The sequence below is a fragment of the Gossypium arboreum genome, chromosome 8 (assembly GCF_025698485.1).
Source record: "Gossypium arboreum isolate Shixiya-1 chromosome 8, ASM2569848v2, whole genome shotgun sequence".
In the NCBI taxonomy this organism is placed as follows: Eukaryota; Viridiplantae; Streptophyta; class Magnoliopsida; order Malvales; family Malvaceae; genus Gossypium; species Gossypium arboreum.
The window spans coordinates 119474406-119492025 of record NC_069077.1 but is presented as its reverse complement, the minus strand read 5'-3'; positions in this window follow the sequence as shown (position 1 = coordinate 119492025).

Genomic DNA, 17620 nt, shown 5'->3' with positions numbered 1-17620 from the left:
AAATCTATTCCACTGGTTAAGGTTCTATGGCGTAATCATAACACTGAAGAGGCTATGTGGGAGCCTGAGGATGCGATGCGTCAACAGTAACCTCATTTGTTTTGATCGGGTAAAAATTTGAGACCGAAATTTTCTTTTAGGGGTAGAGTTGTCACACCCTAAAAATTTTGGTTATGTTCTATTTAAATATGATACAACTGTGTATCTACTTTAGTGGTTAAGTGTTTTGGGTGTGTTCAAGCCATGCCTTTGGCAAAATTTAGAATTTTCCTGAATAAAGCCACACTTTTGATCAGTAGGCTTTTAGTTGATTGTTTGTAAAAATATATTAGAATGGGCCTGCTAAGTGGAGTGTAGATATGTTAGAGGTCTTGTGTTCGAGTCTCCGCGTAAGCAAGGGTTTCTTTTCACTGCGTGCATCGGTTAGGAGTTTAAAGTGGATAGGATTCTGAGTGGTTGAGTGTAGTGGGGATATGGGGAGAAAAATAAGGGATTGGGGAGTTGTTGAAATACCCTAGGTTGCAAATTTTGGCTCTTCCCTCCCACTGTCTTAATTTTTTCTAACATTTTCCTCTTCTGTTCTTCTATGTTCCCTGCTAAATATCTCTCTCTTTCTCTTTTTACTGCTGAACCTTCACTGTATTTCAGTCTTTCTGTCTTATTTTCCTCTCAATCCACCTTCTCTTTTAATCCCGCAACTTTTCCGGAGTCTGTACATTTTTCTTCGATAATAGTAAGTGATTTTAGCATTCTGTTAATTTGATTTTTAAGGTATTGATTGGAGTCTTGTGAAAACTATTTTGGCAACCGTGAATCAGAAAGAAATTGGTTCTCTTCGCACGGAACCGTAATCAGAATCGTTGGGGCTGTAGAGTAAGTGTTATTTTAGTTGTGGGTTCGTAGGTTCGTGCTTAACTGTGTATTGAAACAATTTCTAAGCGTTAATTTGATGATTTTTAAGTTTTAGAGTGTTCGTGGTTGCTTTAACATCGAATCAAAACCAAGTGTGTGCCAGAAACACTAAAAATGAGTCTTGGCGAAAAGTCAAAAAAGCCTAATGTTGGCGCCACACGGGCGTGTGGTAGCCCATGTGGCAGGCCATGTGACTGAAAACAGGAGTGTGAATGATGAGCCCGGTTGTGCTTGCATGACACAGCCATGTGCGAGACACAGACTCGACCAATTGGGCTATATGGGCCACACGGGCGTGTGAGATTTTTGGGCCAGGCCATGTGATCCACATGAGCAAGGCCATTTTGGGTAGTGTGGGCTACTCAGGCGTGTGGACCCATACGGGTAAGCCATATGGGCGTGTGAGCCCATTTTTTCGAAACGGTTCTGTAATGTTGCACATGTCACCCAAGTTGACTGTGACCTACTGTAGGGTTGGTAATCATTATCTGGACCCGTAAACGTGTGATTTGTTGTGTGATATCAATACTAAGTCTGATAATACTAAACCAATTGTGTGAATGATTATTGCATATTAGCATGCCATTCATTGTATGTTACATTGCATTGGGGTGGGTTAATGATTTATTGTAGGAAGTGTCTGAAAGACTCTTAAGCCTGTTATCTAGAAGCTCAGTTGCAAATATCCGTTTATGTACTGTGTTTCAGTACAACATGGTGTGTAGGGATGGGTAGCCCAATTTTACCCACATGGTGTGTAGTGTTGGATGAAGATAGTGTATAGAGACTGGCAGGTAGGATTCTGATATTTTGTTCTGCATCTGTATCTGATTGGGCTAAAGTCCTAATTTATATCTGATTCTGTATCTGGATGGGCTAAGGCCCAAACTGATTCTGTAAGGGGCTCTTGCCCCAGACTGTTTATTTCTGACTTCTGATGATTATTCTGTATATTTTCTATGGGGATTACACACTGAGTTTGCGAAAACTCACCCTTTTCTGTTTAATCCGTGTAGGTAATCCCCAGTCTTGACGAACCAGTGTAGCAGAGGACTCGATGATGACCACACGTAAAATTTTAGATTGACTTTCCATTTACTTCCAATTTTATTACTTATTTGGGGTTTTTTTATGTAATTTTAGTGTAACAGCCCAATTTTGGGCCTTGTCAGAACAGTGGTTTCGGAACCATTAACCCAAGGTCAGAGAAATTATTTTTAATATTATTTTATGTGTTATAACATGTTTATATGAATGCATGAAAATTTTGGTGAAATGATTTTAGCGATTGCATGCTCAATTGCGAAAGATGACTAAATTGCATAAAGGGAAAAAGTTTTATTTTTCTAGCAAATGGTGTTAAATAACTAGAGAATCATAATTAGGGTTCTTAAAAGGGAAAATAGAACCATTTTAATAAGGGTGGCCAGCCATAGAGACAAATAGGAGTAGAAAAGTCAAAATTAGGTGAAGTTAGTAACATAATTTTGACTAGAAATAAAACAAAAAGAAAGGGGTGTCATGTTTTTCATCTCTTGTCTATACCACCGAAAATATCAGCCATTTTAGGGGTTTTGGAGCTTCAAAATTTCAGACACTCTTTACCCTTATAAGTAAGTTATTTTGATGGCCTTTCTTAATAATTTTTGTACTTTTGAGACCCTTGTAGTATAATCTAACTAATGAGGGCACTATTTTGCAAAATGGTTGAAAGTCTAGGGTTTTTCCATGAGAGAGTTCATGTTGTTTGCCAAATTTTTATGGAAGAAAATGAATCATGGTTGTTAAACAAACAACTTTTGTGAAGTAGTTATCATGAAAACCCTAAGGACCATTTTTGCATAAGTTATAAATTATGTGGTAAATGTGTGAAATGATGGAAATTGTGGGTTGCTTCTAGTATATAAAGAATTCAACTAGGCTTGTTTAGTGAGAAAATTTGATAAAAATCGATTTACGAGCCTAGGGATAAAATTGTAATTTTGTAAAAGTCTAGGGGCAAAATGGTTATTTTACCAAAATATGATTTATGAAATGCATTGATTAATATGATGATTAAATTAGTGATTTTTTATCATTTTAGATCAAGAAATACAAAATCTAGGCTGATATTTTCGGTATGATGACTAAATTCAACTAGTCGCCCATTTTTTATATATTGAGGTAAGTTGTACGTAAGTAAGGAAACTTTATCATTATTATGTGTTGAATGATTAATTTTGTGTAATATGGTTGAAATTGCTTATGAATAATGCATGATGAAATTCAGTGTAGTAAAGTCCCGATTGAACCTAGGAATAGAATGGATATACATGCTATGACATTTGGGTGATATGTGTGCCAGTGTAAAACCATGTCTGGGACATGGCGTCGGCCACGATGTGAGAGCCAGTGTAAGACTATGTTTGGAACATGGCATCGGCGATGTTGTGAGAGCTAGTGTAAGACCATGTGTGGGACATGGCATCAGCATTGATATGTGCGACAGTGTAAGACGATGTCTAGGACATGGCATCGGCCACAACATGAGAGCCAATGTAAGACCATGTTGGAATATGGCATCGGCATTGAGACGAGAGCTAGTGTAAGACCATGTCTGGGACATGGCATCGGCCTCGACATGTAAGCTAGTGTAAGACCATGTTTGGAACATGGCATCAGTAATTCACCCTCTTGTGTAAAGCTTTTCAGATATCCTTTAGTATTCCAAATGGTTTCACAAGTTTTTTTTTTAAAAGCTTATGACAATGATATGGAATGATATAATCATATTGTGAGTGGTACAGGTCCTTATTCAAAACTCATGAGATATAAGTCTAGTTATGTTCCCTTGATGGCAAGAATAATGTGAGTAAGTCCCAGCTATGAAAATGATCTTGGTACGATATGGAAATCTTTACTTTATACTTGTGACATATATCCAAGCATGTAGTGATATTTACCCATGTTCACTCAAGAATGTTGTGTTGATTTATAATATGCATGGTTGATGTTGTTACTTATTTATATACAACTTACTAAGCTTTATGTTTACTCCCTCTCATTTCCATCTTATAGTGCCGCCAAGCTAGTATCAGGGATCCAGGGACGTTGGAGGCATCGATCACACTATCACCTGAAGCTTTTGGTATAGCTAGTTTAAATGTTCTTATTGTGGCATGTATAGGGACTTGAATCTTTTGTTTAGTGTCTTGTTAGTTTAGCCACAAGTGTTGGCTCTTATGATGGATGTGAGATTTATTTTGTATAGGCCATTAATGTTGGCTAGTATTGATTATTATTAAATGCATTTGATCATTATTTCTCATGGTTGTGATTGATTTGGTTATATGTGTTATACTTGGATTGGTTTTGTTGATATTTTGTAGCTCAGTGCAAAAAAAGGTGGCAAAAAGGCTTGATAAATAGTCTTATTTTTGTCCACACGGGCAGACACACAGACGTGTGTCTAGGTAATGTATGACACACGGTCTGCCCCATGGGCGTGTAGTCCAGCCATGTGTTCCCTGCACCTAAATTTCACAAGTCAGTATGCATGGTAGTAAACACATGGGTAAACGCATAGCCGTGTGTATCAGCCGTGTAGAGGACACAGCCTAACACATGAGCGTGTGCCTTGGTTGTGTGCCCTTAAGGGGTTGCTAACGTCAGAAATAGAATGTCAAGGTTTTTTCAAACGGGTGTGTCATGGCCGTGTGGGAGACACGGGACATAGACATGGGCGTGTGCCAAGTTGTGTGAAAACCCTTGTAGGTTCGGATCAAAAAATAAATTCGCACGGGATAGGGACACGGGCATGTCCCTATATGCTCAGGCCGTGTGAGCCACACGGGCCTTCAAAATGCCCATGTTAAGATAGCACACGGGCGTGTGCCCTTGTCTGCTTGAAATTTTACAAAGTTTTCTAGAGTGCACAGGTTAGTCTCCAAAGTGTTCTCGAGGCCTCGCAGGCCCGTAGTAGGGACATTAAAGTATTGTGAAAAGTTTTAAATTGGGATGAAACTTCATAACTAGGAAATGTATGATTGTATGTGTTTAAGTCTAATAACACCTCGTATTCCTGTTCCGGCGTCAAACTCGGGTAAGGGGTGTTACATTTGGACTTGGATTGTTTGGTTTTAATTCAGAATTTTTTTATGGTTTTTATGATTATTTAAACTACAACTCATCAAAACTCAGTTTTTCTAAAAACTAAGGTTTTCATAAATAAAAATGATTTTTCCTAAAATAGAATGTTTTTGAAGGTTTCGCATAAAAGAGATACGTTTTAATCACAGCAAAGACCATGTATTTATACTCCATGGAAAAACAAAGATTAAGTAACTGGAATGGTTTTAACTCGTCAAATCTGATTTCAAACTCTATATCATGTGACATCGCCAGATTTGGCCATAACGTCTAGGCCGGGTTTGGGGTGTTGCAGGACTCCTCGACAACATCAGAAAATGGGGGAAAGTGACAGGAAAGTCAATAAAGTCTGACATTGGCTTTGTATAATTCTTTTGTAGGGATCTCCTGAGAGTCAAATCCCTACTCCTCACATAGGCTCAATATTGAGCTTGCTGCTACTAGACCTGGACCATCTCTTTAGCCAAGTGAAATCGTTGAATTTAAAAAAAGGGACATCTTCTGCTCTAACTGCTTTAAGGAGTGCAATATTTGTTGTTAGAAGGAGCTACGAGAAATTGGAAGTTTTGCTGTGGGAGAATGCACAGCAGTGGAAGTGGTGGTCTGACTATGCTTAGTTGCCTTGGCAGTATCAGTGCCTTAAATCTTGGCAAAGATGGTCCTGGACAGTCCACCCTTGTTAGGGCTGATATCCTCATCTTTATTGAGAGGGACTCGGACTGTTCGATATAGAGTAGTAATAAGTGAGGGAAAGTTTAAGCTACCAGCATTCTTCTCAGCACACCGATGTACTTTCTGAAAAAGAAGCCTACCGTCATTAATTCTTATCCCTTTTATGATGGAATGCAGTAAAAGCATTCTCTCTTTTGAAACAATTGTATTGTGTGGAGACGACATAAGACGACTCCATAGCAAATGATACCATATTTTCCCAATAGGCTTCAACAAAGCCCTTTGAACAGTATAACACTCTTGATTGGAAATACTCCATTGTTTTCCTTCGATACATAAATTATCCAATACTTGGGCTAAACCCTCAGCAGTGTTACTGTTAGCCAAATGGTGTGTTCATCTCAAACACATGCAAGACCAAACTATGCATTAATATGATCTTCATCCATAGGAACGAAAGTGGCCCTTACGTAGATAAAAGAGGAATCTGGAGAATTGACATGGGCATAAAATTCTCAAAGAATTTTCCATAAAACATCTTTAGGGTGCAAACGTACAACATTCCACCCATGCTTTTCTACAATGGAGGACTTATATTCATCGTATCCCATGTATGGTTCATCTTTAAACAAGAACCCTTGCTCAAAACAGAAAGGGTACTTCGCGAAGTTGTTATTGCATCTCGTTGTTGTGACACTGTTAAAGAATGTCTTTGGCTGAGCAGCACTAGCCCTTGATGGTGTAGTAGTTTGGAGATAGTTTTGATACGAGCCATTGGAGAAGACTAGAAGAAATCCTAGAGAATGTAGTGGAATAAAAGACAAGGTAGATTGAAGAGAAAGAGTAATAAAAATGAAAACTTTAGGAGAAACTTAAGAGACGTGAGCAGTTGAGAAGAGGAAAATAAAGGAGGTAGTGATGACAGTTCATCAGAAGTGAAACATGCTATGGGAGCTGCATGACGTGGAGGAGAAAAGAAAGGAATAAGGAAGATTTTGGGGGGGGATCTGAAATGCCCTAATCCTTAAACAAAAAATTTAACTTCTCTTCCATGGGCTTGCCAAGTAACAAAATTGTCCTAGCTAAATAAAAAAAAAACAAATCTCTCCCCTTGGACTTATCTACCCGGTTATCCTCACATTATCCATTTACCCAGTTTGTCGCAATGCTATGGTAAACTCCTTTTAATATCACAACTTCTTAGTTCACATTCTTTATTCTATCTCTAGAAATCACAAGAAACTATTCAAACATAATAAATAAAAAATGTAAACAGTATTAAACAAGTATTAAAAATAAAATTAAAGTAAAACAAGTAAGAAAAAGAGAGATAAAAGAATTGTTATCTCAAACATCTCGAAGGTCAATGGAGTGCTTATCTCAATTTGCATGGGCACCCTAGTAGTGCTTTAAGCATTAGCCATTAACCTTAAATGTAACCCCCGTTCTTAAGTCTTCGATATTAACACCTCCATGATGATACACTTGAGCTAATTTAAAAGGACCTGACCAATGAGATTTTAATTTATCAGGGAACAATTTGAGCCTAGAGTTGAATAACAATACTTGTTATCCTGCTTCAAATTGCTGCAGCATGATTATTTTATTATGTCAATACTTGGTCTTTTCCTTGTACAACTTAGCATTCTCATATGCTTGTGCTCAGAACTCCTCCATTTCATTCAATTCTAACAACCTTTTATGGCCAGCAATAACCCAATCCATGTTCAACTTCTTAATAACCCAAAATGCTTTGTGGTCAAGTTCAATAGAAAGGTGACATAGCTTGCCATAAACAAGCTTAAAAGGTGACATCCTTAACGGTGTTTTGTACGCGATATGATATGCCCACAAAGCTTTATCCAATCTGATAGACCAATCCCTATGAGTAGGATTCACCACTTTTTTAAAAAAAAATTAATTTCTCTATTAGAAATTTCAGCTTGTCCATTTGTTTGGCGGTGATATTATGTGGCAATCTTAACCCCATACCGATGTAAAGAATTAGTTACAACTTGCAGTCAAAATGAGACCCCTTGTCACTAATAATGGCTCTAGGTGTACCAAATCTTGTAAAAATATTCTTGTGTAAAAACTTCATTATTGACCTTTCATCATTAGTAGGAAGGGCAACAACCTCAACCCACATAGAGACATAGTCCACTGCTAACAGTATGTACAATTTTCCCAATGACGGTGGAAAGGGACCCATAAAGTCTATTCCCCATACATCAAACAACTCAATCTCCAATATAATTTGCAATGACATTTTGTGTCTTCTAGATATATTTCCTGTTCTCTGATAATGGTCACATGACTGATAGAATTCATGAGCATCATTGAACAGACTTGGCTAATAAAATCCTGACTAAAGTACTTTGGGAACAATTCTCATCCCTCCAAAATGTCCTCCATACTGAGCTAGATGAAAATGCTAGAAAATGCTATAAATTTTGAAATGAAGGACACATTTCCTAATTACTTGATCAGCACAATGTTTAAACAATAAAGGTTCATCCCAATAATAGTGCTTGGCATCATGAAAAAATTTTCGTCTTCTTTGACTGTTAAGATCGGGTGGCAACACACTACTCATTAAATAGTTCACTATGTTGGCATACCAAGGTAATGCCATGTCAACTAGTAGCTATTTGTTTGGAAATTCATCTTTAATAAGTATGTCATGATCACTTTTACTTCCAAATTCTAACCTCGACAAGTGATCAGGCACTTGATTCTTAGTCCTTTTTCGGTATCTACTTTTCAAGTCAAACTCCTACAACAAAAGTATCAACCTAATCAACCTTTGCTTAGCATCTTTCTTGCACATTAGATACTTAATAGTAGAATAATCAGTGTAGACTATGACCTTTATATCGATTAGATAAGAATGAAATTTATCGAACGCGAACACCACGGCCAATAACTTCTTTTTCGTGCTAGTGTAACTAAGGTGCGATTCTAATAAGTTTTACTAGCATAATATATTACACGTAGTATTTTGTCTTTCCTTTGCCCTAACATGGCTCCCACAACATAACCACTGGAGTCACACATGAGGTCAAAAGGTAGTGTCCATTCTAGAGCTACTACAGTTGGTGTTGTTATAAGTTTTTCTTTAACTCTCAAAAGTTACCAAACAATGTTCATCAAAATTGAAAGGTCTATTTTGCTCTAACAAAGTGCACAAGGGTTTAGATATCCTTGAAAAATCCTTTATGAACCTTCTATAAAAACCTACATGACCTAAAAAACTTTTAATACACTAGACATTAGTGGGAGGTGGCAATTTTTCTCACTTTAATTTTTGCTCTATGCACTTCAATTCCTCTCTGTGATATCCTATCCCCCAGGACAATTCCTTCATGAACCATGATGTGACATTTTTTCCCAATTTAAAACAAGATTTATTTTTTCACAACGGCACAGAAATAATTCCAGATTTTTCAAACAATCTTTAAAATCATTCCCGAACACAGAAAAATCGTCTATGAAGACTTTAAGAAAATTTCCCACCATGTTAGAGAATATAGCCATCATATAACATTGAAAAGTTGTCGGGGCATTACATAACCTGAACAACATTTGTCTGAACGCAAAAGTACCATATGGAAATATAAAAGTTGTATTCTCTTGGTCATTGTGAGCTATGACAATCTGATTATATCCTGAATAACCATCCAAAAAATAGTAGAAAGCTTTTCCAACTAATCTATCCAACATATGGTTAATGAATGGTAGGGGAAAATAGTCATTCCTAGTTGCCTTGTTAAGCTTACAGTAATCCATACATACTCTCTATCCTGTGATAGTGCAAGTTGGTATGAGCTCATTTTTTTTATTACTTACCATTGTGACACCTCTTTTTTTAGGTATACATTGTACAGGACTCTGCCATGAGCTGTTTGAAATCGGGTAAATAAAACCAGCATCAAGCCACTTGATAATCTCTTTCTTGAAAACTTCTTTCATGCTCAGATTCAGTCTTTGCTGCTGTTCAATAGAATTGCTAGGGCAATCCTCTAACAAAATTTTATGCATGCAGAATGCAGGGCTAATTTCTTTTATATCAATCAGGGTCTATCCCAATACCTTTTTAAATTGTCGAAGAATGTCTAAAAACCTTGCCTTTTGCTCGAGTGTCAGCTCTGCAAAAATTACAAACGACAAGGTACTATTATCACCCAAGTAAGCATATTTTAAATCTTTCGGCAAAGGTTTTAACTCTAATGTAGAGGGTTCCTCTATAGAAGGTTTAAGACGATTGAAGGATCGATTTGATAAGTCCAAGGACTCAAACTTCTTCCCTGGACTATCCGCTATCTGCTTGGCTTCCATAAATTCATCAAATTTCCCAAAACTTATTGTATCACTGTAATATCCCGAATTAGGGCCTAATCGGAATAGTAGTTTTGTGACCACAAATCCGAGATAAAAATAATTATTTTATAATTATTTTGAGGTTTATGATATGATTGCATGATTGTGTGAAAATTTCGTGATGAAATTCGATGCATAAAGTGCTTAAGTTGAGATTAGGGACTAAATCGAATAATTTGCAAAACTTGCATTCTATAAGTTTTTAGTATGAAATTGCTTTGGAATATTAATGAGGAGGTCTTAAATAGAAATTTTACCAATTTCTAAAATTTTGGACAAAAATGGGCTTGTACATGAAAATTTTTAAAGAAAGGTATTAAGGGTATTTTAGTCATTTTGTAATTAAAATTAATTAAAAGGGGAATTAAGCCCAAAATCTGTTCATCTTCATCAAGCCTTGGCCAAACCTTACCTCTCTCCATAGCTAGGGTTTCTTCAACTTCCAAGCTTCATAGTAAGTGATTTCAAGCCCCGTTTTTAATGATTTTTATGTTTTTGAAATCCCAGTAGCACGATTTAGCTTATGCTAGCAATAAGTCAACCTAGGGTTCATATTTTGTAACACCCCGAACCCGAGACCGTCGCCGGTGTCGGACACGAGGGGTTAACAAGCCAAAACCACTTATGGCACCGACCAATTCGACGTTCCCAGGCAAGCTGGAAAACTGCGTCGCTGTCGCCTTAAAAAGCATATCTCGAGTTTCACAATTCGGAAACTGATTCCATAAATTTTCCCTGAATTTAGACTCATATATCCATTCATGGATTTATTTATAGAATTTTTGGTCGGGCCAATTGGTACAGTTTATTAGTTAAAGTCACCCATGTTACAGGGGTCGACAACATTGACCTTCGCACGTTACAACTTGAATATCTCTCTGTACAGGGTTTCAATACTGATGCCGTTTGTTTCTAATGAAACTAGACTCAAAAAGGAATCTGTATATATAAGGCATGACTTCTAATTCATTCTGGATAATTTATGGCAAATTTTCAAAGTCGCGACAGGGGACCCAGAAACCGTTCTGGCCCTGTCTCACGAGAACTTTAATATCTCTCGGTATACTGATCATATGATCGTTTCGTTACTTTCATATGAAAATAGACTCGTCAAGGTTCGATCATATAATTTATTCACTATTTAACACCATTCCTACAAATTTTTTTGATTTTTCACATCCACGTCACTGCAGCTGCCAGCCTCTGTTTTTAAGGTAGGCTTTACCTATATTGTAGTTCCCATGGACCAATTGTAGTCTAGTCATACTTAGGTCCACATATGATCATATTTAGCCATTCCAATGGCTGATCATGTGACCAACTCTCTCATTCCAAACCATAATCACATCATGAAACCAAATATAATTACAAACCACATATGGTCAAATTCCATACTCCACTTTTACGAACCATTTTCGCATGGCCGCACACATATACATCACAAAGTACTTAAAAACAACCGAGGGTAGTCCTATACATGCCATATCCAAAACTCAACTAAAGGAGTACCAAAAGGGCTTTGATAGTGTGGTTGACTTCAACTTCTATGATCCCGAATCCGATCGCTAACGAGCAAAATCTATAAACAGAGAAACAAAGAAACGGAGTAAGCAATTTATGCTTAGTAAGTTTCGAGCCATAATATACACACAACCAAAGCATAGCATTCAAGTAGCTAAACAATAATTCATATGTACAATTTCTCAATGACATGCTTACTTCACAATCCCAACTCTTATATTCATACACAAATAACGGCCTAGTTAATGCCGATAGCTCATTTATCATTAGAGCGAATATTTGTACGCATTTACTCATAGTGTGCAAAGCATACACAAAACATACCTTGTTGGGAATTTCACAAATGCAATAACTGAAAATTTTCCAGCAGCTTATAAATTTCAAATCACATACCTTCGGAGTTTATCCGGATATAGCTACTCGTTCAAAACACCTTCGGGACATAGCCCGGTTATGGTAACCCTTTACAAATGCCTTCGGGACTTAACCGGATATCACAACTCGCACAATTGCCTTCGGGCTTAGCCCGGATATCATAGCTCGCACAATTGCCTTCGGGCTTAGCCCGGATATCACAATTCGCACAATTGCCTTCGGGCTTAGCCCGGATATCACAATTCGCACATTCATACACATCTTTGTTTAAATTTCATAACAAACTTTTATGCACAATTTACTTAATCAAGAATATCATTTCGGCTCAATGGCCACATACAAAGGCACAATTTCGATTGCTTATTACTTCGTTCAATCGAATCAAAATCTAAGTTTCGATACTCGAAAACTTACCTCGGATGTTGTCGAATGATTCCGATGGCTATTCGACTACTTTTTCCTTCCCTTTATCGGATTTGGTCCCTCTTTGCTCTTGAACTTAATTTAACAATTAAATTGATTCAATCATTTGAGTATCAAAAAGAGGAACTCAAGGCACTTAGCCCACATATATTCACTAGACATTAAAGTCACATAAGTACGGAATTCATGAATCGACTCAACACACAAAGCCTTCAACATGCTTACTCATGGCCGAACAACACAACCTCTTAGGCACTCATTCATGGTCGATTATGCATGTTGATGTTGAGGCCAATTACGTGTTTAATACCACACATGAATGGCACACATTTTACTAGCTAATGCTTTACATATTGTAGCTCAATACACATCTATCATTTACTTCATAATCAAAACATAATCACATGAAAATACATACTTTGAGGTAGTATATATGTCATACCAATACATCATGTGCAAACATGTATAGACATGTAGGTGCAAGGCCGAATCTCAAGGGGTTCATACCCATCCAAACACAAATTTTTACCAATCAAGTAACAAGCATAAATCATGCTCATGAATGCACCATGGCCGAATACATCACAACCATACCCTTTCAACTTCGGTCATGGTTAAACAAAGAATTCAATGTCCTACTCAAGAATACTAAAAAGAAATTTCAAGAGTAGTCAATCCATCATTACATGCATCATCAACAAGCTTCACATTTAGCATGCAATGGCTTTACCACAATATCAACCTTGGCCAAATACCATTTTCATGGCATAACAAGGATTTGAACCATGGCTAACATGCACATCAAGTTAGCAACCAAAACAAGCATGAATCTCATGACACAACCTCAAACATACCTTAATCTTGATGCAAGTATAGCCAAATCTCCTTCTAGTTCTCTTCTAAACCAAGCATGAAGAAAAATCCTTCCTTTTCCTTAGTATTTTCGGCCAAAGAAGAGAAAAATGGATGAACAAAATTTTTTTCTTTCTTTCTCTACAACTCACGGCAACAAAGGGGGGCATCCACACTCTTTTTTTTTTGTTCATTATTTCCCCTTTTTTCTCCATTTCTTTATTCTTTCTAACATGATCCATTAACTAGACATGTTTGGAACATGTTCCTTTGCCCATGCTCTTTATTTTATTATTTCTAACATCCACCATTAACAAAACATGTTCAAGACATGTTTTCTTTAGCCATCTTCATTACCATGGCGGCCACTTCCTATAGTTGGCTAAATTGACATGCAAATCCTCATGTCTTTACTTCATGCATTATTTGGCCACTTAAAATTCACCTATCACATTTTCAAGTCCTAACACATGGGTCCTTTCTTATGAATTAGCACCTAATTAATAAAATCAAGGCACGAAATATTTACGCATACAAATTCCACATACAATAAGCACAGAATATAACACCTAATTATTCTTGTGACTCGGTTTTGTGGTCCCGAAACCACTCTCCGGCTAGGGTCACGTTAGGGGTGTCACAACTCTCCCCCACTTAAGAGATTTTCGTCCCTGAAAATCTTACCGGTAAATAGGTTTGGGTATCGCTCTTTCATAGAGCTCTTGGGTTCCCAAGTAGCTTCTTCCATCCCGTGTTTGAGCCATAACACTTTTACTAACGGAACCCTTTTGTTTCGCAACTCCTTCACTTCACGAGCTAGGATACGAATCGGTTTTTCTTCATAACTCATATCGGATTGAATTTCAACCTCTGATGGACTAATTACGTGCGATGGATCAGATCTATAGCGTCGAAGCATCGAAACATGAAAGACATCGTGAATCTTTTCGAGTTCAGGGGGCAAAAATCAAATGATATGCAACTGGACCGACTCGAATACCCGATGCAGATACCACATGCCCCAAGAAGCTAACCTCTCTTAACCAAAACTCACACTTGCTGAACTTAGCATATAATTGCTTATCCCGTAAAATTTGCAGCACTAACCTCAGGTGTTCAGCATGTTCGGTCTCATTTCTTGAATAGACCAAGATGTCATCAATGAACACGACTACGAACCGATCCAAATATGGTCCGAAGATCCGATTCATCAAATCCATTTTCGAGAACACTGAGGCTCCCTTCAGTTGATCGAACAAATCATCGCTTCTGTGATAGCGGATATTTGTTCTTTATCGTCGCTTTATTAAGTCGACGATAGTCGATGCACAGCCTTATGGTTCCACCCTTCTTTTTCACAAACAACACTGGCGCACCCCAAGGTGAAAAACTCGGACGAGCAAAACCTCTATCCACCAATTCTTGCAACTGAGCTTTCAACTCCTTTAATTCCGTTGGTGCCATACGATACGGAGCTATCGAAATTGGAGTGGTACCAGTACCAATTCGATGCCAAACTCTATTTCTGAGCAGGTGGTAAACCCGGCAATTCTTGGTGGAAAACATCCGGTATTCACAAACCACCGCACAGATTCGGGTTTCTTTTCTGACTCCTTGTCATTGAGCACATACGCAAGGTACGCTTCGCACCCTTTTCATACATATTTCTAGGCCAACATTGCTGATATTACAGCTGGCAACCCCTTTAAGTCCGTAGACTCAACCCGAATTATCTCGTTATTCGCACCTCAAATCGATAGTCTTGCTTTTGCAATTTACAACCGCATCATGCATGGTCAACCAATCCAAACCAAGAATAACGTCGAATTAAATCGAACAGCAAAAGCATCAAGTCCACCGGAAAACAAGAACCTCGGAATACTAGGGACTTTTCTTACACACTTTGTTGACAAGCACGTAATGACCCAAGGGTTTGACACCGAATTACAAACTCGATGACTCAATAGGCAAAGTCTTATTGGATGCTAAGGTTTCACATATATAAGAATGAGTAGAACCGGGGTCAATCAAAGCAATCACATTAGTATCGAAAAGAGTGAAAGTACCGGTAATGACATCCGGTGAGGCAGCATCCTCGCGTCTTGGCGTATGGCATAAGTCCTAGCAGAGCACGAGCCTCGGGTCTTGTTGTAGCATCTCTCGACCCTCTCTCGACCGCCACTAGCATTGCCGTATTTGGATGGCCTACTTGACGTTGGTAGCACCGGGTTTCCACTCGACTTACATTTTGTTCAAGCAACCTCGGGCAATCCTTGATAAAGTGGTCGACCGATCCACACTTATAGCGAGAGCGATCACGGAACCTCTGACTCCCGAATGCCATTTGCCACAATGCTGACACTCCATTCGGTTTCGACGATCATTCCCAACACTGGCGATCGAAGTGACTCGCGTGTCCATAGGGGTGGTCGATCGCGGTCTCGTCTAGAAAAGGCCGAAATGTCTCTAGACCGGCCTAAGCCATCTCTAAATTTCTTTGATGACTGTGGGAAGGGCTTCCCCGAAGACCTCTTACGAAACTCCCTTGCTCCCACTTCAGCTTTTCTTTTCTCCATCTTGAGCTCCTCGGCTTTGCACGCCGCTCGACAAGAGCCACAAACTCTCGGATTTCAAAATGCCAACATACACTTATATCATCGTTCGGTCCATCTTGAAGCATTTACACATCACGACTTTCGAAGAAATGCACTCAGCAGCGTCATCGGCTAAGCCTCACAAATTTTCGTTCGTGAGTCGATGTAACCGACATGGAACCTTGCTTAAGATCAAAGAATTCCTTTCGTTTCTGATCCAAAAATCTCTGACTGATATACTTCTTTCGGAACTCGGTTAGAAAGAACTCCCAAGTTTCTTGCTCTCTAGGCACAACAGAAGTCAGAGTACTCCACCCATAGTAGGCGGAATCGCGTAGCAAGGAGATGGTACACTTTAAGCACTCATCGGGTGTACAAGATAGCTCATCGAGCACCCGGATAGTGTTGTCCAACCAAAATTCAGCTTGCTCGGCATCGTCGCTATCCGTAGCTTTGAATTCAGTGGCCCCATGTTTACGAATTCTATCGACTGGGGGCTTACTTGACCTTATTTGGTCAGTTACCGGAGGTATTGTAGGTGCGGGGGTTGCATTAGTCGGGAATGGAGGTTGTGGAACAGCCGTATTAGTTCGAATGTATTGGTTGAACCAATCATTCATCACGCTATAAAAGGCTTGCCTAGCCTCATCATTCGGATTGCTGGCCATAGGTTGAGAGTCCGCCGGAACTGTCCCTTGCGCGGGAGCAGGCGCCACACTCTCCACATCATCAGCTATTGCTCGGTTGGGATCGGGATCCATTGCTATAATCAAACACAAATTCAGAATGTCAGAAATCACCACACTATCAATTATCACTTAATGGCATGTATAGCTAGACCCAAAACATATCACGGTAGTCCTAGAATCGACTAAACCATAGCTCTGATACCAATAAAATTGTAACACCCCGAACCCGAGACCGTCGCCGGTGTCGGACACGAGGGGTTAACAAGCCAAAACCACTTATGGCACCGACCAATTCGACGTTCCCAGGCAAGCTGGAAAACTGCGTTGCTGTCGCCTTAAAAAGCATATCTCGAGTTTCACAATTCGGAAACTGATTCCGTAAATTTTCCCTGAATTTAGACTCATATATCCATTCATGGATTTATTTCTATAATTTTTCGTCAGGCCAATTCGTACAGTTTATTAGTTAAAGTCACCCATGTTACAGGGGTCGACTACATTGACCTTCGCGCGTTACAACTTGAATATCTCTCTGTACAGGGTTTCAATACTGATGCCGTTTGTTTCTAATGAAACTAGACTCAAAAAGGAATCTGTATATATAAGGAAGGACTTCTAATTCATTCTGGATAATTTATGGCAAATTTTCAAAGTCACGACAGGGGACCCAGAAACCGTTCTGGCCCTGTCTCACGAGAACTTTAATATCTCTCGGTATACTGATCATATGATCGTTTCGTTACTTTCATATGAAAATAGACTCATCAAGGTTCGATCAAATAATTTATTCACTATTTAACACCATTCCTACAAAGTTTTGTGATTTTTCACATCCACGTCACTGCAGCTGGCAGCCTCTGTTTTTAAGGTAGGCTTTACCTATATTGTAGTTCCCATGGACCAACTATAGTCTAGTCATACTTAGGTCCACATATGATCATATTTAGCCATTCCAATGGCTGATAATGTGACCAACTCTCTCATTCCAAACCATAATCACATCATGAAACCAAATATAATTACAAACCACATATGGTCAAATTCCATACTCCACTTTTACGAACCATTTTCGCA